The following is a 27,390-nucleotide window of genomic DNA, read 5'->3' as shown; positions in this document are numbered from 1 at the left end:
GGAGTTAAGCTGCACGTACTATTTTAACCACATACCATTCCTTCTGCCATTCTTAAATCTCCGTAAGCCGGACTCAGACTCCTCAGACCCCAACTTGGCAGGTTCGATCCTGGTTCAGTCCAGTGGTATTTAGATGTGTTCAAATACGTCAGCCTCGAGTCGGTAGATTTACTGGCACGTAAAAGAACTCCCGCGGGAAAAATTCCGGCGCTTCTGCGTATCCGAAAACCGAAAAGTAGTTAGTTGGATGTAAAACCATTATTATTATTATTATTATTATTATTATTATTATTATTATTATTATTATTATTATTATTATTATTATTATTATTATTATTATTATTAACCTCTGTCAGAACCGAGAATCGGAGAAAGGGCCTTACCGAATCTCACTGCAGAGAGCCAGTGTAAAGAAATGGTTGTTTTTCTTCTAGCAGTGGACCATGCAAAATGCCTACTATGAGGACAGCCTATCATATCGGAAAGGAATAATGTAGATTGCCACTACAAAGCGAAACATTCGCATGGTACTGATGTAGGCGATGTTCTACTAAAAATGGTTGAAGACAGATTTTAAGTACTATTTTCCGAAACTCGGCGAAGAGCGAAAGACACAAAACACTAGAATACTGCACAAAATCATACATGAAACTTCTTGAATTATGTGTTATGTTTTACTGAAGGGATAATAGGGATTTTAATTTTCTTACTGGTAACTTTTTTTCATTCTCATCCAAGAAAGTGTAAACCGTAGCTTTTCATGCTTCAACACAGTATCTTTGTACAGTCGCTCAAAAAAAAATGCGCATGGTGTTGTAAAAGTTCCTCACAAATACTTTTTTCCAGAAACATTTGAACCTATAGACATAAAGTTTGCTGTGGGTATCCACAGATTTCTGTTTATCTACATGGGAGGAGAATAATACTTTGATAATACCGAGTAAGTGTTGTGTCTCGTAGCTATCATCTTTCATTCGAGAGATAGTGGGTTCGGACCCCACTGTCGGCAGCCCTGGAGACGGTTTTCCTTGGTTTCCCATTTTCACACCAGGCTGTACCTTTATTAAGGCCATAGCCGCTTTTTTCCCACTCCTAGCCCTTTCCTGTCTCATCGTCATCATAAGGCCTATCAGTGTCAGTGCGAAGTAAAGCAAATTGAAAAAATAATCAAAGGGAGGACGAACCTCAGGTTAAGAACCCCTGCTCTAAGTGATCTTGTTACTTTTCTCTCCAAAGTGATGAACGTGTTTCTAAGAGCTTCTTCTCACTTTCATATCATGTTGCCCTTGGAAAACACATTTCGAGTGAATTAGGGGGAAGAGTGTCAGTGGTGCATCGCGCTCCAGGCAGGCGACCTTTCACCTTTATGAATACTTCAACCGCTCCGCGACCCAACTCTGTACTACTCCCACGCAATTAGATATTAATGAGGGAGACATCTCCACACGACGATAAAATCTCCCTTAACAAGCTCGGAATCTGGCAAGAAATGAAGTGTTCGTGGGTCGGCCTTGAGGTGCATTAGTAACCTCGTCTTCTTCTGGAACTGAACAGCGGGCACTCTAGCACTAACAGCCATCCTAGCAACTTGTGAGTACCGGGGCTCCGAGCTTCCAATCGTGTCGTCTCAGAACTCACGAGATTTAAACCTCACGAGTACCAAAATTTACGAATTCCACGAAGAATGTTAGTAAGAGTAGGTTTCTTTACTTAGGCCATTCTCAAATCTCACAAGCCGGTCACTTCACTTCTGAATTCATAAAAGCCCGCCCTACCCACATAACGACTGTAGATATTTGAATATTTAATCGGAATTGTTTGAAAAGGTCCACTTTTTGAGCCAGCTGGAACGCTCTGGTAACTGGCACATCTCTCTTCACGAGGTGGCCTCGCACGGAGTATCCGCGACAGAGGGTTGAGAAACACACGGACGCGATCGAGGTACACACTGGTGGGTTGTTTCGCTTGAAATTGTAACGTTACCGGCACACGCGTTTGACAAAACAATACTATTCCATCCGAATTGTTTTCTCGCTTCTTGTTCTTGTTGTTGTTGTCTGAATTATCAGTCCATAGACTGGTTTGATGAAGCTCTCCATAACACCCTATCCTGTGCTAACCTTTCCGTGTCTACATAACTACTACATCCTACTGTACATCTGCTCTAATTTGCTTGTCATATACCTCGTGAATTTTGAGACGTAACACTTCCAGTTCCTTTTGTCAGGACCCTCTTTTTTTATCTGCGTGGTCGACCTCCGTTCACCTACAAAACCCTTCCCTTTCGTACTCGAAGGGTATTGGGATATCTAAACATCAAGGATATCTGTCAATCGCGCACAACATTACTAATATTATGCACTATTAACAACAAGATGACAAGGAAGAAAACCAAACATAGAAGTAAAAGGCATCGTGTGGTAGCTAATGGGTTTGCTCGTTCCACCGTCGACTGATCTCGAATGGTTTTCCGTAGTTTTCCATCCCCGCTAAGGCGAATACTGGGACAGTTCCTTTTGTAGGCCACGGCCGCTCCTCTCTCACTTTCTCAGCACCTCAAATCACCGCAGCACATCTTCTGGCCGGAGAGGCGTAACCCTCCAGGAGGCCCACCGTAAGCCATCAAGCTAGTAGTAGTAGTAGTAGTAATGGGTTTGTACAAGAATAAAGTTCAGAAAAAAAGAAGACAAGAATCACTGTTTGGGTAGAAATTAATTATGTGCGTCTTAAGTTTTACACTGACTGACAGAGAAAATGCAACACCAAGAAGGAGTGGTCAGAACTTTATGCCAATTGCAGAGTAGACTGACGTCACTGAGGTATGCTCATGATGTGAAATGCGCCGCTGTGCTGCGCACGTAGCGAACGATAAATGGGACACGGCGTTGGCGAATGGCCCACTTCGTACCGTGATTTCTCAGCCGACAGTCATTGTAGAACGTGTTGTCGTGTGCCACAGGACACGTGTATAGCTAAGAATGCCAGGCCGCCGTCAACGGAGGCATTTCCAGCAGACAGACGACTTTACGAGGGGTATGGTGATCGGGCTGAGAAGGGCAGGTTGGTCGCTTCGTCAAATCGCAGCCGATACCCATAGGGATGTGTCCACGGTGCAGCGCCTGTGGCGAAGATGGTTGGCGCAGGGACATGTGGCACGTGCGAGGGGTCCAGGCGCAGCCCGAGTGACGTCAGCACGCGAGGATCGGCGCATCCGCCGCCAAGCGGTGGCAGCCCCGCACGCCACATCAACCGCCATTCTTCAGCATGTGCAAGACACCCTGGCTGTTCCAATATCGACCAGAACAATTTCCCGTCGATTGGTTGAAGGAGGCCTGCACTCCCGGCGTCCGCTCAGAAGACTACCATTGACTCCACAGCATAGACGTGCACGCCTGGCATGGTGCCGGGCTAGAGCGACTTGGATGAGGGAATGGCGGAACGTCGTGTTCTCCGATGAGTCACGCTTCTGTTCTGTCAGTGATAGTCACCGCAGACGAGTGTGGCGTCGGCGTGGAGAAAGGTCAAATCCGGCAGTAACTGTGGAGCGCCCTACCGCTAGACAACGCGGCATCATGGTTTGGGGCGTTATTGCGTATGATTCCACGTCACCTCTAGTGCGTATTCAAGGCACGTTAAATGCCCACCGCTACGTGCAGCATGTGCTGCGGCCGGTGGCACTCCCGTACCTTCAGGGGCTGCCCAATGCTCTGTTTCAGCAGGATAATGCCCGCCCACACACTGCTCGCATCTCCCAACAGGCTCTACGAGGTGTACAGATGCTTCCGTGGCCAGCGTACTCTCCGGATCTCTCACCAATCGAACACGTGTGGGATCTCATTGGACGCCGTTTGCAAACTCTGCCCCAGCCTCGTACGGACGACCAACTGTGGCAAATGGTTGACAGAGAATGGAGAACCATCCCTCAGGACACCATTCGCACTCTTATTGACTCTGTACCTCGACGTGTTTCTGCGTGCATCGCCGCTCGCGGTGGTCCTACATCCTACTGAGTCGATGCCGTGCGCATTGTGTAACCTGCATATCGGTTTGAAATAAACATCAATTATTCGTCCGTGCCGTCTCTGTTTTTTCCCCAACTTTCATCCCTTTCGAACCACTCCTTCTTGGTGTTGCATTTGCTTTGTCAGTCAGTGTATAACATTATAATGTATTAGAAATAGTACAAATCTTATGTGAAATACCTTACAGAGGAGAGATGTGTTCACTGGGGGAGCCGAGGATCCGCACGCCAGCCCCCAGAAGTACATTTAATGTTATAACCTAACTTAATAGAGCTCACACCATTCTCCATTGCTGAAGCACACAGTAGCATTTCCATTGGCTGTAATATCATCGAATATGACGTCATTCCCAGGAATCAAGGCAAATGCATTCCGTTACCACCCCGCGCACAATAAAATCACAACTGAATGCAACATTTAATCGCCCTACGGATTGCTAGCGCCCTCACGGCCGTAACCTGGGGGCCCGCTTTGCTTGATCACAGTCCAATGGTTTGTCACTAGCCGCACCTAACCTATCCAGAATAATGGATTTGTCACTAGAGGCACTTAACCTATCCAGACGAATGTTTTTGTCACTAGCCGCATCTAACCTATCCAGAACAACTGTTTTGTCACTAGCCGCACCAATGGTTTTGTCACTATAGGTACTTAATCTATCCAGACCAATGGTTTTGTCACTAGTCGCACCTAACCCATCCAGACCAATGGTTTTGTAACTAGTCGCACCTAACCTAACCAGACCAATGGTTCTATCACTAGCCGACATGATTTCACCTAACAATGTAACACTAGTTCGTAAGTTCCAAAGTTGGCAGCTCGATCACGTCTACCGTGAGAAGTCCGCAAGAAAGAAACATACGTTATAGGGAGAAACAACGAAAGAGGCACATCCAAGCGAGAAATGTAAAGCTACGGATCTCCTTCCAGAAGACATAGTACATGATCAACATCGAAACAGCGCTAAGGTGGATAACAGTAGAGGGAGAAAGTATTCCGAAAATGGAGTTTGCTTGAGAGCCATGCCGAAAAATAAGCGTCAAACACAAATACACCGTGGGTTTGAGTCGGTGTCACCGAAGCGTACTTGCTAATGCGCGATTCTGTCAGCTCAGAAGTCCGTCTTCAAATCCTTTCCCTAGCGAAGTGTTTGTTCTTCCATTGATGCCTTCAAGGTAATCTTAAGCCACGTGCAGATTTAACAACAGCGTGAGATATTTTCAAATCATTCGTCGGTACAACCAACCCGTAGTGGTTAGCGTGATTAGCTGCCCCCCCCCCCCAGAGGCTCGAGTTCTATTCCCGGCTCTGCCATGAAATTTGAAAAGGGGTACAAGGGATGGAACAGAGTCAAGTCAACCTCGGGAGGTAAACTGAGTAGTCTACAAAAATAAATTTTACGCATTTGAATATTTCATTTTCAGATCTATATATTCAGAGTAGACTTGGAAATTTTCAGTGTTTTTGGAATTATTCTCCCTGAAAATTGTATGAAATGGACGCTGCAGATTTTGCCAAATCCTCAAAAATTAATATCGGAATATAAATTGTAGACATGGCTTTTAACGAAGTCTATGTCAAAGTGATAAATTGAGATGATGTTTTATCTGTCTTCCTCAGAAGCGGATATTTAATGCAGGCGCACGAACGAGCACAGAAGACATTTGTAGCAAAGTCGTGCGCTGGCAAAATATTTGCCACTTCCAGTGCACTGAAGCTATTCGTTGAGTTGATTTATGTCAGTCACATCATGACGTTGAGGTCCTCGCACTGTCCAAGAGAACTGATTTCGTCCAAGTCAGTGGGAACTGCCAGCCATGTATTATTATTACCGAGCTCGATAGCTGCATTCACTTAAGTGCGGCCAATATCCAGTATTCGGGAGATAAAGGACTCGAATCCTACCGTCCGCAGCCCTGTAGATGGTTTTCCGTGGTTTCCCATTTTCACACCAGGCAAATGCTGTACCTTAATTAAGGCCACGGATGCTTCCTTTCCACTCCTAGCCATTTCCTGTCCCATCGTCGCCATAAGAGCTATCTGTAAACCAACTTGTAAAAAAGAAAACGTATTATTATTTATTTCGTATTATTATTCATAGAACATGCACATTCTTACCATACCTAATCTCAAGTCCTCAATATATGGCAATTCCTTCACAGTTGGTGAAATTCGTGAATGGAACAATCTATCAAAAGACGTCGGAGTCGAGAAATTTAAACATACATGCACGATCTGATGGAAAGAGAAAAATAGCAAGGCAGAAAGACACAATCAGTAACCTACTTCCTCCTCTTCTTGTTATCCTCTCACCGGGCAAGTTGGCCGTGTGGTTAGGGGCGCGCAACTGTGACCCCACATCCGGGAGATGGTGGGTTCGAATCCCACTGTCGGCAACCCTGAAGATGGTTTTCCGTGGTTTCCCATTTTCACACCAGGAAAATGCTGGGGCTGTATCTTATTTAAGGCCACGGCTACTTCCTTCACATTCCTAGGCCTTTCTTGCCCCTTCGTCACCATAAGACCTACCCTATGTGTGTCGGTGCGACGTAAAGCAAAACAGCAAAAAAAAATAAAAAAATTGTTATTCTCTTCACCCCTTCCAATTTATCCTCCCCCTGCATGAACTATTCTGAACTCGGGTCCAAACTCACAGTATAAGAGTAACTTGTCTTTCAACTATAGTAAGAATTCTGCTTTGTTTTGTAATTCACCTTTATACAACGTTAGACTTTGTGTTTTATTTAAAACTGTACTACGTTTCTGTAATATTCTGTTATTTCTTCTTGACTTTTTATTAACTTTTTTATTTATTTGTTTATTTACCCTTCAGGGTTGGTATTTCCCACGGACTCAGCGAGGGATCCCACCTCTACCACCTCAAGGGCAGTGCCGTGGAGCGTGAGACATTTGGTCGCGGATTCAACTGGGGAGGAGCACCATACCTCGCCTAAGTGACCTCACCTGCTGTGCTAAACAGGGGCCTTGTGGGGGATGGGAATATTGTGGGATGATTGGAAAGGATGGACAAAGAAGAGGAAAGGAAGCGGCCATAGCTTTAAGTTAGGTGTCATCCAGGCATTTACCTGAAAAAGAAGTGGGGAACCACGGAAAACCACTTTGGGGATGGCTGAGGTGGGAATCGAACCCTCCTCTACTCAGTTGACCTCCCAAGGCTGATTGGACCCCGTTTTAGTCCTCGTACCACTTTTGACTTTTTTCGTGGCAGAGCCGGAAATCGAACCCGGGCCTCCGGGCGTGGCAGCTAATCACACTAACCACTACACCACAGAGGCGGAATTCCTTCACTTTTATAACTTATCTATAATTATAAAAGGAAGTGTCTGTCTGTCTGTCTGTCTGTCTGTCTGTCTGTCTGTCTGTCTGTCTGTCTGTCTGTCTGTCTGTCTGTCTGTCTGTCTGTCTGTCTGTCTGTGCGCGATGCCCAGCAAAATCTACAGCACGTAGAGATCTGAAATTTTGAACATAGGTAGATGGAAATGGGTCCGAATGCACCTCGAAGCCGGAATTTTCATTTTCGCTTTCGTTGGTGCGTTATGAACGAAAAACCATCGGAAAACCTGCATTGGGATATGACAATCCAACGTGCTGCCACCAAGATTAAATGTATAGAGTTGCTGTCGCTAGGCAACGTACATAAGATAGGTAGAGAACACAATATTCAAGGAGCCATTTTACGTCTAGGGCGTAGGAAACCGTTTTTGGTCTTATATGGTGTGAGGGCATATGACGCTGTTGATGGTGATTCGTCCGCCGGATGGGGATGTAAAGTCTCGAGCTATTCGGGAGGAGTGGGCTATGTGCCGGCGCCGGGTTTCATCCTCTTCATTCTTAGTATCATATATAATGTCATTCATTTCATCTCATTAACTCATTAACGTCATAAAAGTCATCCGGTCGTAAAAATTCGCAACGAAGATTCATCTCACTTCATATCCAAACCCTGTACAGAAAGGGGACGAGGGATGGACACGTATACATTTAGGGGAAACATATATGGCACAAGATAGACGATAATAATAAACAAGGAATAATACATATATCAGTCAATATGCCATTTTAAGTCCGTGGAATAGGAAGCCATTTTTCCTTCAATCCATGATCTCTGTCTGTCTGTCTGTCTGTCTGTCTGTCTGTCTGTCTGTCTGTCTGTCTGTCTGTCTGTCTGTCTGTCTGTCTGTCTGTCTGTCTGTCTGTCTGTCTGTCTGTCTGTCTGTCTGTCTGTCTGTCTGTCTGTCTGTCTGTCTGTCTGTCTGTGTTCATGTGTGCGATGCCCAGCCAAATCCACGGCAAACAAAGATCTAAAATGTTTGTCATAGGTGGGCACAAGTTTTCGCCTAAGACGCGTGGCCGTGTCTGGAAGCAATTCTTGCACCAAGACATGAAACTGTCAACGTCATCAACAAGCAACACTCACAAGAATTATCCGGTTTTCTATAAATTGAAAAGTCTATCGACACGACATGTCATACAGATGAGGCTGTCAACTACACCACAGAGATTTTGAACAATTTTGAGTCACCTGGAGTACCCTCGAAGATCTTGGGGTGGACGATTATGGCACCGATTATCCTTCTCAGGAATATGAACCCTTCCCTCTGCAATGACACGGCTCTGAAACTGGTTACGAATATTATTGAAGCCATGCCGCGGGTAAAGCTAATATTCCTCGGACTGTAAGTCCATTCAGTAGGAAGCCATTTTCGGCCCGCGACACGAGGAGCCATCAGCCCGTAATATTCGAAAGTGGTGTGTGTGCGAAGCCCAGTCAAATCTACGACACACAGAGATCTGAAATTTTGACATAGGACGATCGCTTAAAGTTGTTGGACTTCATCTTCGAAAACGGTGCTTTTGCCATTGTAAACAGTACGTGGATTGTTCAAGAGTTCGAAAGGCAAACACAATACAGTATACATCTTACCTCCAAATGGAAGGACGTTAATATAGTTTATTCCGAAGCTCTATAAATAATAATATATTTTGTATTATACAACATGGTCTTTTACATGGTTTTAATATTATTTGTACATCCATCAACCCGGTACCTTGCGCATTGAAAGTAACAATATAATAAAAATGAAATAATGTATTTCATGCAATTTACGTCAAAAAGATGTGAGTTAATAAATATAATGCTTTAATTTGCTTTTAAATAAAGAGTTTAGAAACATCTAACGGTTGAATTACTATAATAATAATAATAATAATAATAATAATAATAATAATAATAATAATAATAATAATAATAATAATAATAATAATAATAATTGTACCGGGAGGTACACCTCAACCCCGTGCAATTAAATGAAACGCCTTGAAGAAAGCTACCTATCACATAAAAATTGAAACAACTAGTGCAAGAAGTTTGGACGTTGATCAGCAGATGTCACTACTAAAGTGATAGAGTAATGTGTTATTTTAAGGTTTTCTAAACTGACGGGATTTCTTTTGTTTCTTGGGGTGTATAACTCTTTACAACAATTATTTCAAGAAGGTTGGACTTTTCTCCATAGGTGTCTCTATTTAAGAACTGATGGCATGCACTCTGCTGCAAAGTGAAATAACTAGAAATTTAATGAAATTTTGTGTTCATAGGTTTTCTGAACGGAATTGACTTTCTTTACTTCAAGGTTTGAAACACTTCTTACCCATCCCGCCAATTTTGCATTCTGGCCAATCAGAAATTTTGTGTTTTTATTTTTCAGCCAATCATAGGCATCCTGTAACTTCTCGATTGTCCAATAAAAACTTGAGGGTGTGTCTGATCTTAGCCCAGAGCCTTCTCGAACCTTCTTCTCGGGTATAAAAGCTGACGCCTTTTCGAGCTAACTTGTCTTATTGATCGTTGCATTACTGAGTGTGTGTGTTAAGAGAAGAGGCGGGGCCCCATTCTTCGGCAAGCAGAACATCAGCTAAGATAATGGCCACCATTTTTATATCTCAGTAATTATCTCTGCAAGCTGACTCGAGGGGAAGGTTCCCATATTTAACTATGTAACAGTCAGTTTCCTAAAATGTAAACTTCCTGCTCATGTAAAAGTTCAAGTAAGTCATAAGTACATAAACTGAAAACCGGGGAATTCCCCTTCAATTAATCTTGAGATGACTATGATATTGTAACCGTTTTTGCTTGTAAGTTGTAACTTAACTTGTCCATGTAGTCACCTCAGTAGTTTAGGACTAGCCTCTGCATCATCGGGCCACAAGCCCAAATGGGATTTTAATCCTTGATTTCAAGGAGCTCAAGTGTCCGCCTCCATACATTTCGTTTTTGGGACCAGTAATTGAACCTGTTGATTTCCATAAAGTCCCAGTAGAATGGGTAATAGATACCCCTGTGTAAACTTAAAAAGTAATTGATTGTAGGTCGTGCCTAGGGAGGCCTGAAATTCTAATTTTATTAACCAAAGATGCTCTTACCCGAGTTGTAAAAGTTAATAGTTGCCTTGAGTAGGCTGTTTGGGTTTGGGAGCGAAGTCTCCTAGGTAGAATTGTGGAGCATTGTCGTTCTTTTTTTTGTAATATAATGGATATATGTGTAATATTGAGTAGTGCCTTTGGAAGGCCGCAACTTGTAACAGTTTGAGCAAAGTGCTCTTCAAAACTGTGATTTAGAATTTCCTGTGAAACGAATTGGGAGATTCGTCTCCTTGCCTATATAACTAAACGCAACATTAGTGATGTTGGGACTCTTGTAAATTAGCAGCTTGAAGCTCAAATCGTAACTTACCAATTTTTGGTTTTCCTGTTGGCTATTTTGTACAAAACTACCTCTGTAGCTGAAATCTTTATGTTTATTAGAATTGAATATAACCTTTGTTAAGTTTTAAATTCATCTTTGACTATCGTAGATAGACGCATTCAAACCCGCACCTTCTTTCACCTCTGTGACCCACGAAAACTCGGTAATAATAATAATAATAATAATAATAATAATAATAATAATAATAATAATAATAATTGTACCGCGAGGGTACACCTGCCCCGTTCTTTCAAATAAAGCGCCTTGAAAAACGCCATCTTCAATATAAACTTGCAACAACTTGTGCAAACATTTTGGACTTTTCTCTACCGATATCTGTACCATAAAAAACTGATGTTATGCCCTCTAGTGAGTAGAGGAACTACTAAAATCCTAAAGTAATTTGTTATTTTAAGTTTTACTACACTGAGTTGATTATCTTTTGTTTTTGGTGTGGTAAAGTTGACAACACTTCGATCTCTTCCCGTCAAATTAAGATATTGCCCAATATAAAATTTTGTGTAATTTTCAACCAATCATCGTTTTCTTGTACATATTTAATTATCGAATAAATTTGGGGGAGGAGGGTGTCGGGCCTTCCTCTCGGGTATAAAAGCTGGCAATTTTTCGAAATACCTTGTAATCTATAAAACGGTACTGTTAGCTATAGTTCAGTAGTTCTACGCAGTCTAAATTTACATTAAAATAGGTAGTTATTTATCACGCTACTTCTCTTACCGTTTACCAGTATGACAGGGACAACTGTCTCTAACTTTGCCAGGATAAACCAATTATCATTTGCCTATTATTAAAGCGTATCAGGTAGTTTTTAGTGTATGTCGAAGATATGCTGAGTAGAGATCAGTCGGGCCGAGTGGCTCAGACGGATAAGGCGCTGGCTTTCTGAAGCCAATTTGACAAGTTCGATCCTGGCTCAGTCCGGTGGTATTGGAAGGTGCTCAAATACGTCCATCCCGTGTCGGTAGATTTACCGGCATGTAAAAGAAATCCAGCGGGCCGAAATTGCGACACATCGGCGTCCCCGGAAACTATGAATGTAGTTAGTGGGATGTAAACCAATAACGATATTATTATTTTAAGTACAAAACAAAACTGGCCAACCGGACATCGGTGAAAATCGAGCTCGAAGGTCAGTTTTATTCTCCGCTTAACATCTCCTTGACATGTACTATACAGGCTGGTCGGAAACAATGTGAACCGCGTGTATGAATGTTAGAGGGTTGGTCACACTGATAAAGAATTTGAAAAAATAATTCGATATCTCGCGCCGTTGTCATTTTATCAGCTGCTGAACTTAGCCAATCACGTCGCTTCGCGTACGAATTCAAATGGATTCTATGATGTAATGTTCCTAAATCTGCACGTGACATAAGACTGACTTGGGAGCACCGATCGAAGAAGAAACTTCGCCCGGGGATGGAGCTCGAAGCTGACACGATCGCGGCATAGCAAGAGCGCTACGGTGTGTTTGATGGGAATATCTCGACATAGCTCTGAAGCCTGTCTTAAGTAGCGTGCACAACATTGCCTGCCGAAGCCTCATTTGATTTCGCCCGCGAAGCGATCTGATTGGCTAAGTATAGCAGCTGTTAAAATGACAACGGCGCGATATATCGATTTCACTTTTCAAATTATTTATCAGTATGACCAACCCTGTAACACTCTAGACCAGGGTCAGCCAACTGCGTGTACGTGTGATGTCAGGTAACACGTCACACACTCTGCTCGGGCAGCGAAACGAAGTACTTAGTACTGTAATTCAGAAGTGAAGGCTAGAGGGGCGAGGGGAAACACAACGTCATTCGTAGGGGGAGGCCCAAGAGCTGCAGGTACAATGTGGCATGTGTAGTATATATTTCTCTCTGCATATTTTATTGTAACGTAACTTTGTTATGAAGTAGCATAAGAGTTATAAAGCAACTTTATTTCTATATACAAACTAAACATTTAGCTGTAGCATTCCTATCTTTTCAACAAATAAATATAGATCTTCCCATAAAGATAAAAAGATCGGAGGGGTAGGTAGCTTGTCGCACCGTGATGTGCCCGGTTCATCCAAACGTACTGTACCACTACCACCACCACTACGTATAGCACTGCACGTGTTCACTACAAAGCGAGGCTGTCTCTTCGTCTCACTCTACGGCAGCGTCTCCCCACCTTCTGTGCTTATACGTCACATGTGCTCTCCGACGTCACACGGGCCCTCTTACACCACACGCCAGCCAGTTGGCTGACCCTACTCTAGACCCTGTTCACGTTGTTTCCAAGCACTCTGTATGTACTGAGCACGCCCTAATACGTCGAAGGATTATTTCAAGTACATACAATGTGGCCGTGAAAATTAAATATTCAGTGATGCTATCTGCAATTTAGGAAATTGGTCACCATTCAAACGTTTGAAGTTCCCGTGATACGCCCTTTGGCCATAGTCTGGCAAAACAGTGCTTCCTTATTCATTCTTCTTACAGAAATCGCAGGCTGAACTGCGCGAGAAAACCCAAATTACCAACCAACCAACCAAGATTGCTTCCGAGAGCGGCAGCGTTGTATGAACAGAAGAGGAGAATATTTCGAGAGAGGCAAAGATTTCAAGGCCACAAGAAAGGCCCTAAAACGTTATTTTCAGAACAGGCATCACAGCAACTGTGGAGAACACCCATGATGATAATGTTGTTGTTGTTGTTGTTGTTGTTGTTGATGATGATGATTATGATGATGATGATGATGATGATGACGATGATGATGAAGATGTCGGGCTCAGTGGCTCAGATGGTTGAGGGGCTGGTCTTCTGACCTCAACTTGGCAGGTTCGATCCTCGCTCCCACCGTTGGTATTTGAAGGTGCTCAAATACCTCAGTCTCGTGTCGGTAGATTTACTGGCACGTAAAAGAACTCCTGCGGGACAAAATTCCAGCAGCTCGAAGTCTCCAAAAACCGTAAACGTAGTTAGTGGAACGTAAAGCAAATAGCATTAATTTATTTATGAGGATGACGACATCCAACTCGTTCATGTTTGTAGAGAAGTGAAAGAAGTAAACACATCGAACTCGCAAACAATTCCACCTTCTTGACTAATGACTCACAAACACAAAACATATTCCTTTACACAATTTTCCTTTTCCCTCGGACTGCTTCGAAGCAGTGTATCGATCGATTCGTTCAACTGTCTTGTGTGAATCGAATCACAGCAACGGCGAGCTCACTACCCACAGTGCCGAGTGGTGCATTCACGGATCAGTGACACACACACACACACACATGGTTCATTATCGGAACACTGACATTGGCGGGGAGCTGAACTTCCGGTGCGAGTGAGACATAAACAGGGCGCCGGACATTTTCTCCTTTCTAGACCACTGTCCGGGGTCCGGGTACATTATTTTTAAAAACCCGAAATGTCCTCATTTCGTGGTGAATCTCCTCATTTTTAGATAATTTGTTTTACTACTTCGTTTTTACAAGTATTCTTTATTAAAAGACACCACTCAAACTTATTCGTCTACTGATGTCATTCCACGCCATCTCTCCACTGACAGCTCGAAACATACCACTAGGTCGAGCAGCTCGTCTCCTTTCTCAAGTCTTCCCAGCCCAAACTTTGCAACATTTTTAAACGCTACTCTTTTGTCGGAAATCGCCCAGAAAAAATCGAGCTGCTTTTCTTTGGATTTTTCCAGTTCTTGAATTAAGTAATCCTGGTGAGGGTCCCATACACTGGAACCATACTCTAGTTGGGGTCTTACCAGAGACTTATATGCCCTCTCCTTTATATCCTTACTACAACCCCTGAACACCCTCATAACCACGTGCAGAGATCTGTACTCTTACAATAATATTTATGTGATTACCCCAATGAAGAGCTTTCCTTGTATTAACATCTAGGTACTTACAATGATCCCCAAAAGGAACTTTCACCCCATCAACGCAGAAATTAAAACTGAGAGGACTTTTCCTATTTGTAAAACTCACAACTTGACTTTTAACCCCGTTTATCATCATACCATTTCCTGCTGTCCATCTCACAACATTATCGAGGTCATTTTGCAGTTGCTCACAATCCTGTAACTTATTTACACTCTATAACAAAAAAAAAAAAAAAAAGACGCACCGGGAATGCGTTGTCCGATTGTAAGGATATTACGTATGCAAAGACATTCGGACCGAACATGCAGATGATTGAAGTTTCGTGTCCAATGAATGAATAGCTGGAGCTCCTGCGCATCCGAAATGCGCATGCATCAGGTGTATACAAGGCGCGATTCTGAAGCGTATGCTCAAAGTAGGGATGGGCTGCGAACGGAGTCGCGAAGAGTCGAGACTGCTACTTCTGGAACCGACACTCTCGACTCCAGTGTCGACTCCACTGATGCAGTAACGCCATCTATCAACTATCGTCGGAACTGCTTGGAATTAAATAATAATAATAATAATAATAATAATAATAATAATAATAATAATGTTATCTGATTTACGTCCCACTAACTACTTTTTAAGGTCTTCGGAGACGCCGAGGTGCCGGAATTTAGTCCCGCAGGAGTTCTTTTACGTGCCAGTAAATCTACCGACACGGGGCTGTCGTATTTGAGCACCTTCAAATACCACCGGACTAAGCCAGGATCGAACCTGCCAAGTTGGGGTTAGAAGGCCAGCGCCTTAACCGTCTGAGCCACTCAGCCTGGCTCTGCTTGGAATTATAGTTCCACGTTCCTCCCTTGGTAACTCGTGATACGATGAATACAAGATGATTATTAGCCAACAAACATTAAATATTGTTTCGGGATTTTATCATCGTTAGTGTTAATGTTGTAGGTCTATTTTGGCGACGATTATGATAATGAAGACGATAATTGTAGTGGTAATAATAATCTGACAGCATACGTTTACATAATCGCCAATATTATCTTCAACGACTTGAGCTCTGTGGTGTAGGGGCAACGTGTGCGCCTGTCACCCGGCGGTCCCGGTTTCGATTCTCGGTCGGGTTTGGTTTTTAATTGTAAATGATTAATACCCCTGGCCTGGGGCATTAAACAGAAAAAAAGAAGCGAGTGCTTAGAGTACGATTTTACTACAAATATTTTACCAAACATTGTGCGTCATAATAGCCGCCTCCGCAGTCTAGGGAGGCCCCGGGATCGATTCCGGCCAGGTCAGGGATTTTTACCTGTATCTCAGGTTTCGTGATCACGTTGAGGTAGAGACCGGGTCTAGAAAGCCAAGAATAACGGTCGAGAGCACTCGTCGTGCTGAACACACGTCACCTCGTATTCTACTGGCCTTCGAGCTGGGCAGAGGTCACTTGGTAGGCCAAGGCCAAGACTTAACGTGGTCCTTGAATTATAATGATAACCTACAACCTGTTTTCCAGCCAGTGACTGGGTCAGGAATGGAATGAATGAAGCCCCCATCCTGCGGCGAGGATAGAAATTGTACCGGTTGCCGAGGCCTGTCGCACTCTTCTGGGGCAATGATGAATGACTGACAGATAAAATGAAATGATGTTGGAGAGTGTTGCTAGAATGGAAGATGACAGGGAAACCCGGAGTACCCGGAGAAAAACAAATCTCACGTGGAGTGACCGTGATTTGAACCATAGAATCCAGCGCTGAAAGGCCAACGCGCTGCCGCCTGAGCCACGGAGCCTTTCATAGTGTAATCTATGTTCGAATTATATTAGAGGATTTACCCACATTAGATTTGTTTTTATCGTTCATGTGCAATTCATAATGATTTACCATCGATATCTGTTTATCAGTTTTCTGATCACGACAAATAAAGGCGTGAAATTAAATGTCCATGGTCTGCTATGCCGATACTTTCTGACATGACACGTTTAATTTTATTTCAACTACACCATTACGCTCGTCGTCTTCGTTAACGATATGGTACTTCACTCTACAATACTCTTAAAAAACCCAATGGTCAAATGAGCAGCAACATGTATGATATTTCATGTTATTTTCCGCACCTCGACATGCAAGCGGCCCCGCAAAGAGAGTCAAGTTCGCTTGGAGTCGCGATGCTTCATGCGAACCGAGACCAGTGTTCGGAGTCGACGCTCTCGATTCCAGGCTTCAGTCGCGCCCATCCCTAGCTCAAAGTAGCTGTTGCATTCGACTGCGATATCTTAACATCGGCTGTAAGAGTGCCCCTTCACAGAGAGAAAATGTCAAAAAAAATACTAAAATACAATTCATAATCAAAAAAGGCCGCCTCCGTGGTGTAGTGGTTAGCGTGATTAGCTGCCACCCCCGAAGGCCCGGGTTCGATTCCCGGCTCTGCCACGAAATTTGAAAAGTGGAACGAGGGCTGGAACGGGGTCCACTCAGCCTCGGGAGGTCAACTGAGTAGAGGTGGGTTCGATTCCCACCTCAGCCATCCTCGAAGTGGTTTTCCGTGGTTTCCCACTTCTCCTCCAGGCGAATGCCGGGATGGTACCTAACTTAAGGAAACGGCCGCTTCCTTCCCTCTTCCTTGCCTATCCCTTCCAATCTTCCCACCGGGCGAGTTGGCCGTGCGCGTAGAGGCGCGCGGCTGTGAGCTTGCATCCGGGAGATAGTAGGTTCGAATCCCACTATCGGCAGCCCTGAAAATGGTTTTCCGTGGTTTCCCATTTTCACACCAGGCAAATGCTGGGGCTGTACCTTAATTAAGGCCACGGCCGCTTCCTTCCAACTCCTAGGCCTTTCCTATCCCATCGTCGCCATAAGACCTATCTGTGTCGGTGCGACGTAAAGCCCCTAGCCAATCTTCCCATCCCTCCACAAGGCCCCTGTTCAGCATAGCAGGTGAGGCTGCCTGGGCGAGGTACTGGTCATACTCCCCAGTTGTATCCCCCGACCAAGAGTCTGAAGCTCCAGGACACTGCCCTTGAGGCGGTAGAGGTGGGATCCCTCGCTAAGTCCGAGGGAAAAACCGAACCTGGAGGGTAAACAGATGATGATGATGATGATGATGATAATCAAAAAAATCAAATACAAATAAAGTAATCCAAATAAACTCAACACAATAAATTCCGAACTTAACAACATAGACAACAAATGTTTACGTTTAGAACCATTATGAGCAGATGTCTGAGTTTGAAAGAGGTCGTGCGATCGGTTTGAAAGAAGCTGGTTGATCGAATTGAACTGTCGCTGGACATTTGGGTCGAAGTGATGCGGCGATCAGGCGAAGCTGGCAAGCGTGGGTCAGCAACGGCAGGCAGCAGCGTCAGGACGGCACTGGTCGACCGAGGGCCACAACAGCACAGGCAGACAGAGCAATTGCCAGAACAGCTGTCACAGCACCGGAGTCGTCAGCGTGTGACCCGCACACATGTGTCCAGACGCCTGTGCGAGATAAATTTGCGCTCGCGCCGCCCGTTACGCCGCTTACCAGTCACGCCTGTTCACCGTCAAGCCATAATACAGTGGTGCCGCGCTCGAGCAACGTGGAACTGCGCTGACTTGGGATGTATAGTCTTTAGTGACGAGTCCCGTTTCCAACAGTGCCCTGACGACAATCGCAGACGTGTTTGGAGACGTCCAGGCCAGCGTGGGGATCCTGCCTTGACTATCGCACGCCACCCAGCCCTACAACAGGATACACTGGTCTGGGGTCCGGCTATCAAAGGAGATATTGTACAAGCCCACGTACATGGCATTCGTAGATCTAGAAAAGGCATTCGATAATGTTGATTGGACCAGGCTATTTATGATTCTGAAGATGATAGGGATCAGATACCGAGAACGAAGAATTATCTACAACCTGTATAAAAATCAGTCTGCAGTGATAAGAATCGAGGGCTTTGAAAAAGAAGCAGCAATCCAGAAAGGAGTGAGGCAAGGCTGCAGTTTGTCCCCTCTCCTTTTCAATGTTTACATAGAACAGGCAGTAAAGGAAATCAAAGAGAAATTTGGAAAGGGAATCACAGTCCAAGGAGAGGAAATCAAAACCTTGAGATTTGCCGATGATATTGTTATTTTATCTGAGACTGCAGAAGATCTCGAGAAGTTGCTGGATGGTATGGATGAAGTCTTGGGTAAGGAGTACAAGATGAAAATTAATAAGTGCAGTCGAACGAAGGCAGGTGATGTAGGAAATATTAGATTAGGAAACGAAGTCTTAAAGGAAATAGATGAATATTGTTACTTGGGTAGTAAAATAACCAACGATGGCAGAAGTAAGGAGGACATAAAATGCAGACTAGCACAAGCAAGGAAAAGCTTTCTTAAGAAAAGAAATTTGCTCACTTCAAACATTGATATCGGAATTAGAAAGATGTTTTTGAAGACTTTTGTGTGGAGCGTGGCATTGTATGGAAGTGAAACATGGACGATAACTAGCTCAGAAAGAAAGAGAATAGAAGCTTTTGAAATGTGGTGTTACAGAAGAATGCTGAAGGTGAGATGGATAGATCGAATCACGAATGAAGAGATACTGAATCGAATTGGTGAGAGGAGATCGATTTGGCTAAATTTGACGAGAAGAAGAGATAAAATGATAGGACACATCTTAAGACACCCAGGACTTGTTCAGTTGGTTTTTGAAGGAAGTGTAGGTGGCAAGAACGGTAGGGGTAGACCAAGGTATGAATATGACAAACAGATTAGAGCAGATGTAGGATGCAATAGTTACGTAGAAATGAAAAGGTTAGCACAGAATAGGGTGGCATGGAGAGTTGCATCAGACCAGTCCATGGACTGATGACTCAAACAACAACATTGTATCGATATATAGAAATGTGATTATGGGTATACAGTACATGCGATTTTTCTGTGCATGCCTTGCATTATGAACATAGACGCTATTTACCATTATGTATACTGCATGCTTGTCTCTCAGCAGTACCCCATCTGAACTCTGCTATATTTTCGTGCGACAGCTGACAACGTGACAAGCGACATGAGATCGTCTGGATTTTAGTTCAGAGTTATTAAAACTAGCAAAATACTTGTTTCTATTCCAGGGCACAATGCAAATGTAGAAAGTATTTTCATTGATCTCAGCACAATGGACTGATAATAGGAAGCGTTTCAAAATAGAAATCCTCTTAATGGTTCAATATAATGTAAACGAATTTACATGTGCACTGTATATGTTGGGCCTTTGCTGGCGGTACCTGGTGTTTACAGTGCACTATGTCTTCTGGTATGGGCTAGAGCATTTTTTTAATTTTTTTTTTTTTTTTTTTTTTTACTTTCATTGATCTGTCTCAGCTTTACCCTTGGTTTTGACAAAATAAAATTGACTGAGGTATGAGTGATGCTAGTAATGCCATTCCTTATTAGCCAGTCCCTGCTATGAATGGTGTGAAAATGTTGCTCGTAGGGTCGGTTGGTGTATGCATTTCAGTGGGCTTGGCAGACTGACATGTAACAGCAACTTCTGGCTCGGTGAGGAAAGCAACGGGGAACTCCCTCACTCCTCATTTCCCAAGTACACCTCTTCATAGATGCCTAGGCCATCTATGGCAGCTGATAGCGGAGCTGTTGATGATCCAACCAACCTTCGGGCTGAGGACTACACACCGTATACGTTAGACGCGCCAAAACTCCTAAAGGCAACTGAATCTCAGAAAAGTACCAGCAAGGCGTGTAAATTAGTTTCATTGTTTAATTTTTGTTATAATTTACTGGTCCGTCTCTGTGGTGTAGTGGTTAGTGTGATTAGCTGCCACCCCCGGAGGCCCGGGTTCGATTCCAGGCTCCACCACGAAATTTGAAAAGTGGTACGAGGGCTGGAACGGGGTCCACTCAGCCTCGGGAGGTCAACTGAGTAGAGGGGCGTTCGATTCGCTCCTCAACCGTCCTCGAAGTGGTTGTCCGTGGTTTCCCGCTTCTCCTCCGGGCAAATGCTGGGATGGTACCTAACTTAAGGCCTTCCCTCTTCCTTGTCTATTCCCTCCAAACTTTCCATCCCCCATAAGGCCCCTGTTCAGCATAGGTGAAGCCGCCTGGGCGAGGAACTCGTCCTTCACCCAGTTGTATCCCCTGACCCAACGTCTCACACTCCAGGACACTGCCCTTAAGGCGGTAGAGGTGGGATCCCTCGCTGAGTCCGAAGGGAAAACCAACCTTGAAGGTTAAACAGATTAAGAAAGAAAGAAAGAAAGAAAGAATTTACTGTATAATATGGAAATTAATAAATTGTGTTTATGTATGTGAAAATTAAACTATATAAGTCTAAATTCAGACTCTCACTGGAGGATTCCTATGTCTTCTCCTTTTTGTATATTTGAATCTGGTCACCCTAGCCATGGGTCACTGAAGGAATCGTATGAACTGCCACTCTCAGCTCTTTTGAAAATAATACACTCACTTGCATTTCCACTAAGAGGGAGGTTTAAAATATAATATTTGGATTTATTTGCAGTGTTATAAATGTAGTTAACTTACAATCCCCAGGTGGATAGGCTAATTATACGTTCTTCTGTTTATTAGCTTAATTACTCTTGGCATTATGCATTAGTTGACATTCGACATTTAATTCAACTCAACCTCTAGCCTACACCATAATTATTAGTCACGATCATGGCTACTTGATTTCGCTCGACTACACTCCATTACTTTTGTTTTGGATTTATTTATTTTCATCTTATAATACTGTATAATTTTGTTTTAAATAGTTCCATGATGTTTCGCTATGCACTGTGTGACAGCTGGCGTAGTTCCAAGATCCTCCACAACGTGCTGTATGACAGGTGGTAATATCGCTAATAGCGCTATAGTGGGCGAATCACCAGTTTCAAGCACTTGAAGTTTATTAGAATACTGTTAAGACAGTAACGTGACGCTAGTAGCTTGATTGTTACAAAGTTATGGGATTACCTATGCTTTACAAAATGTAATATACAAATCAGTATACTGCCATGTCTGGTATAGGGCGTCCTCGTAGTTGGGACTGATCCTACAGAGGCTCATCTCGGAAAATTTGAGGTCAAGTGTTTCTAAGGCAACAAGTAAACCTTAGAGACTCACTGCAATTTCGTCCAGGTACCTTGGAATCATGATCCTTTCTTTTCTGCAGAGTCACTAGCGTTTGCTCATTTTTGTTCAATAGTACGATATTAGACTGCAGTATAAAATTTCAGTTTGCAAGTTTGACCTGCAGTGTGTACACATTCTGCAGTCTCACACAAGGACTCTCAGCTGGCGCTACCTCATTAAAACTTGTGTACATGAATAAAATATGCTGCAAATTTAACTTTTCTAACCGCAGTAAAGTCTAGATAAAATCTGCTTCAGTAGGTAAATCTTAAGAAGTATGTAGTTATTTATTTAAGAGGATTACCGGTTTTAATCTGTTCCTTTGTGTTCAACATTTCTTATACCTAGCTAGACTTGTTTGTTCTGAGTGAAATCGTCGGGTTGGATAAATTGCATTAAAATGAATCACACTGGTTCAGAGCTGCTTGAATTGCCTCGCTGAAGTACTTGCAAACAATTTTGATCGACCGAAACTTACAGTATCGATAGGGCTGGACAAACCAGACAGATATCAAGAAGCCAGCAAGATTTCTTAGGAGCCAGGCATCAAAAATATAAATGACTTGTTTACTTCCACAGTATTAACCAGTTTGATCTTATCACCTTCAGCCGTCACCATCCCTTTCTTCTTATTCATTTCTAACATGTCCGTATTGCTTTGTTCGAAAATACTAGCGCTGCTAGTGGAGAGAAGGTCTGAAATGTTAATAGTGGGCGATTTTTAAAAGTAGGAATGATCTTAATATGAAGATAACGTTGGAATTCAAAAGGACAATTTTTCTTTTACAAGTGTCCGTACGTCACACCGACACAGATGGGCCTTATGGTGACAATGGGAGAGGAAAGTCCTACGAGTTGGAAAGAAGGTGTCGTAGCCTTAATTCAGGTACAGCCCCAACATTTGACTGGTGTGAAAGTGGGAAACCACGGAAAACCATCTTCAGAGTTGCCAACAGTAGGCTTCGAACCCAAATCTCACGGATGCAAGCTCACAGCTGCGCGTCCCTAACCGCACGGCCAACTCGCTCAGCAGGACAAATATTAATTTATAGGAAGAGGAATTACGGATTGGAATAACTTATCAAAGGAGTTGTTCAATAATTTTCCAACTTCCTTGAAATCGTGAAAGGAAATACAACGTATACAGGTCTGCCTCCTGGGCAACATCTCTAAATGCAGATAAGTGGCGATTGATTGATTGATTGATTGATTGATTGATTGATTGATTGATTGATTGATTGATTGATTGATTGATTGATTGATTGATTGATTGATTGATTGATTGATTGATTGATTGATTGATTGATTGATTGATTGATTGATTGATTGATTGATTGATTGATTGATTGATTGATTGATTGATTGATTGATTAACGGTTCAGAATCTTCTAGGTTTCGGCCATTCATATTGATTATTATTAAGTGACCCATGCCATCAGTTTGCGGTGGATATCCCAACTTATTCTCGAGTAGAATCATAGTACTACAGCAAATCCTCTTTCATATTAAGTCCTTGACATTTACAGAACTTTTGTGTGGTGTAAATCCTGGAAACCTTTGTCATCTAAGTTCTTCTCTGTTGGTGTCAGAATTGGGCATTCACTAAAGGACAAATACGGATGATAGAGGTATGCCAACGGAAAATTGAGAGAAGAATAACGGGCATCTAAGAGAAAGTGAGGAACGAGGAATTAAGACGAAGGAGGAGCGGTTTGGAAGATGCAGCCACCAAAGCGAGGTTCCCAGATGGAGCTGGGACAGACACGTGGTCAGGATGCATCATGGCAGGTGATAGGGAAAAGGAGCAAAGGGTATCCGCGCCGAAGATGGTTTCAAGAATTCACGGAAGTGGAAGCTGATGCTCAGTGGACAAGGATTGTTATGGACAGGTTTAAGTGGAAAGAGTTCTTTTTTTTAAGTTTATGGTAATTAGAATAGAAATTAATAATAAGTGAATATTTTTAAGAAGAAAGAAGCATTATTGTAACTGGAATAGAAATGAATGATAGTCAACATAAATAAAGAGAAAGGAGCTATCTGCTTTAAGTCGCACCAACACAGATAGGTCTTAAGGCGACGATGGGATAGGAAAGGGCTAGGAGTAGGAAGGAAGCGGCCGTAGCCTTAAGTAAGGTACAGCCCCAGCATTTGCCTGGTGTGAAATTGGGAAACCTCGGAAAATCATCTGCAGGGCTGGGGTTCGAACCCACTATCACCCGGATGCAAGCCCACAGCTGCGCGCCTCTAAATGCACGGCCAACTCGCCCGGTGAAGAAGGAAGCACTGTTACGGTTAAGTTAATTATTAAGGACTGAAGGTAATGTGCGATTATTTAGTATTTTAAAAGTTAGAATCCAACCGTAAGAGGATAATCAAACTCACAGGCATTAGCTCACCCAGCGAATCCTGCTGAACTGTCCTTGCCGGATGAGAGGAGGCCCTTGCCCTACAGAGATGGAACGGACTTTGTTAAGAACATAAAAATCGTCGCAAGTGATGTCAACAAGATTTGTTAAATATATCACTGTTTCTATGTGCTTGTAAGTAATTACAGTATAGTAGCTGGGTCACAGCCATCCTATTACCACATATGAGTGTATAAGAAATTTGAATAAAATTGTTTTCGACATAGACATTGTGGCTAACTTACTATTTTTTCTCTAGTTCCATAGCACAATCTTAAGTGAGCTTTGATTGAGTTCTGAATGACAGGTGATTGAGGGCCTTGTGCCATTTTCACCAAAATTTGGTGATTACTTTCTACATGTCTGCGACGAATATATATGGGCAATTCGTTTTCCCGGAGAAAAAGGGTTTCTAATCATGTATAGTCTACAAGGCAAACTATCTTAAAATTCTTCTGCTCCTAGGGGTGCAGCTTGTATGGCGTTTTAACCGGTTCTTAATATTTTGAATGTGACTGTTTTACAAACGGAGTAACATGTTGTTACGGATCCATCGGCTTTCATTTGCTTTCTCCGAGTGGACATCGTCGCACCAAAGCGGCCATGGTTTGAGTTTCGGTCATAGAATTTGGGATTTTTGGAATGGTTAGCACTCTACCTAATACTAGTCATCTCAATATTCATGTCAAAATTCACCGAAAATGACAAGCTTGCTTGCTTGTTTGAGGTCCATGGTTCACACCATCGCCACGGTACCTCTGAGCAGACTTTTGGAAGGGGAGAATTTGTCCCCTCACTGAGAACAAATATTAGGATGGCACACTGAGCCTAGTTCCGAAACAGCGTCCCTAGAACTAGACCACACTGAACACCAATACTCACCATTAAAGAAAATAGCTAACATAAAATGCCACTTTGGAAGACGTAGCTCACCTTCTTCCAGAGATCTGCCTGCAAAAGAGAGAAAAGTCACAGTCAATAAAATTGATGTTTCATAAAAAATGTAGTATCAATAACATGCTAACAAATATATAAATATTACTCTAAATTATAAGACCTGCACGCTATATACAGCCAACCACACAGTCTAGCTCGAGCAGTCGAGGAGAGAGGTTGCGTAGCGAAGTGCGTGCTGTAAACATGGTTGGCATTGAACAGTACCGGGCCGCTATTGGGAAATGGCAGGCAAGGCAGAAGAAGGAGGTCAGGAATGGATTGGTGACGGACGGATTGAAAATGAGTGAAGCGGTGCTGGTGGTGACAGTGATAGCAGTGTTACTGGTTATTGGGGGGGTGGAAGTGAACCCAGGCCCAAATACCAGTGGAAAATTTAGCGCAGAGGATTTGGCCGCACTCAGGGTGGTTGTAAGTGAAGTGATGCAGGAAAAGTGTCAATGGGATAAGGTGCAGGAAATAAAGGACATGATGGAGGAGCAGAGAAGGGAGATAGGGAACATGAAGAAATGGCTTGAAACGAAGACAGAGGAATCGAGCAGGAGAGTGGTCAATAACGAGAAAGAAATCGAGTTATTGAGAGGGGAAGTGAAGCATCTGAAAGACGAGGTGATGAAGATGAAGAAAGAAGCGGAGGGGTACAGGCAGGAGAGATTGAAAAAAGCCATATTTTTATATGGAATTGAGGAAGGGGCGAGAGAGAGCAAGATTGAGCTGATATTTAAGGTGGTGGAAGCTATACGTGATGTTATGAAGGTAAACTTTAGTGAGGTAGACATTGATGATGTAGAGAGAGTTGGTAGAATCAAAGGTCGGAGGCCAATTAGGGTTACATTGTTCTCAACCCTAATGGCAGATTCTGTGTTAAGAAACAGCAAGAATTTACAAGGGCGGAAAATAGGGGTGAAAGGAGACATGGGAAGAGAAGGAAGTGAAAACGCGAAGATCTTGAATAGGCACCTTTGGAGAGCGAGGAACCAGGGGCTAAAGGCCCGAATAAGAGGTCTGAGGTTGGAGGTGACGAACGGGCGATGGGTCAGAGTTCATTCAGTTTCTAAGCTAAAGGAAATGGACGAAAACGAGAGGGTTGAGAGTGGTGAGAGGTCAAGGCAAGATGGGAAGAAGAAAGAAGAAAAGAAGAGGAGGAGGGACGTGGCAGGAGAGCAGGGCATCTCGGAAGAGAATGGGCAGTGCAGCCGGGAGACAGAAGACCAAGATAGTGAAGTGGACGGTGAGAGTGGACCGCAAGAAACTGGGAGAGGAGAGTGTAGTGGTGCAGTGAGTAAGAAAGGACAAAGGGAGATGGATTCAGAAGTCCAAAATAGTGAGGGGGAGAGTGGGGGTGAGCAGCAAGAAGAGGTGAGTGCAGGGTGCAGTGGTGTAGCGAAAAAGAAAGGTCAAGAGGAGACAGATCGACAAGAAGGTAAAAAACTTATGAGTAAAGTCAGGAGTAAGAGCTTAAAAGACATATGGGGAAAAGTACGTAAAGGGATGGAGGAGACAGAGGGAGAGAGGTCGATAAATACTAGAAGTAAGAATAGAGTGGGAGACCTAGAAGGGAGGGAGGGAAAGTTATAACAATTTTGGAAGATAGGATGTGTGAATATTGAAGGAGTAAGGAGCAAATTAGGAAACAAGAAAGTTAGGGAAGTAATTGAAAGTTTCGATGTTGTGGCACTCTTAGAGACGTGGTTGGAAACAGGGAGGGAGATTACATGGAAGGGGTTTGAGATAAAATATAAATATAGAAGAAAAGAGAGGAATAAGGGACGAGCACCAGGAGGGATGATAGTTCTAATTAGGGAAGAAATTAGTGAAAGAGTAGAGGATATAGAGACCGATATGATGGAAACCATATGGCTGAGATTGAATTTGGGAGAGAGAGAGGGACGGAGGAAGAAAATAAATCTAGCTTTTGTTTACTGTCATCCTAGTAATTCAGAATATGCAAATAAATATTTTTTTGAAGAGTTATTGGTGGATATTGGTAGGATAAGAGGAATGTATCCAGGGGAGGAGGATATGTTGTTATTTGGGGATTGGAACGCGAGAATAGGAGAACAGAGCCCAATTTATAGTAGGGAGGATGGAATGTGTTTGTTAGAAAGCAGAAGGAGTGAGGACAAAATTACAAATAGTTATGGAGAGAAGCTCCTAGAGATGTGTGCTGTGGGAAACTTGTATATTCTGAATGGGTGGATAGAGGGTGACAGGACGGGGAAATTGACATATGTTACGGAGAAAGGGG

The 27,390-nt window shown here is 43.3% G+C and overlaps 1 long non-coding RNA gene across 1 annotated transcript in view; it reads right to left on the bottom strand.

Annotated features, from left to right (window-relative positions):
• The window catches only part of LOC136872784 (uncharacterized), a 644,810-nt gene that overhangs the window by 177,248 nt on the left and 440,172 nt on the right, over positions 1–27,390 (bottom strand). The window contains exon 2 of the long non-coding RNA XR_010859987.2: positions 25,122–25,139. This is a non-coding gene — a long non-coding RNA (uncharacterized lncRNA). The remainder of the gene's footprint in view (positions 1–25,121; positions 25,140–27,390) is intronic.

Source organism: Anabrus simplex, chromosome 4, assembly GCF_040414725.1.
Source record: "Anabrus simplex isolate iqAnaSimp1 chromosome 4, ASM4041472v1, whole genome shotgun sequence".
Taxonomy (NCBI): Eukaryota; Metazoa; Arthropoda; class Insecta; order Orthoptera; family Tettigoniidae; genus Anabrus; species Anabrus simplex.
This window is presented reverse-complemented; position numbering and strand designations above follow the sequence as displayed.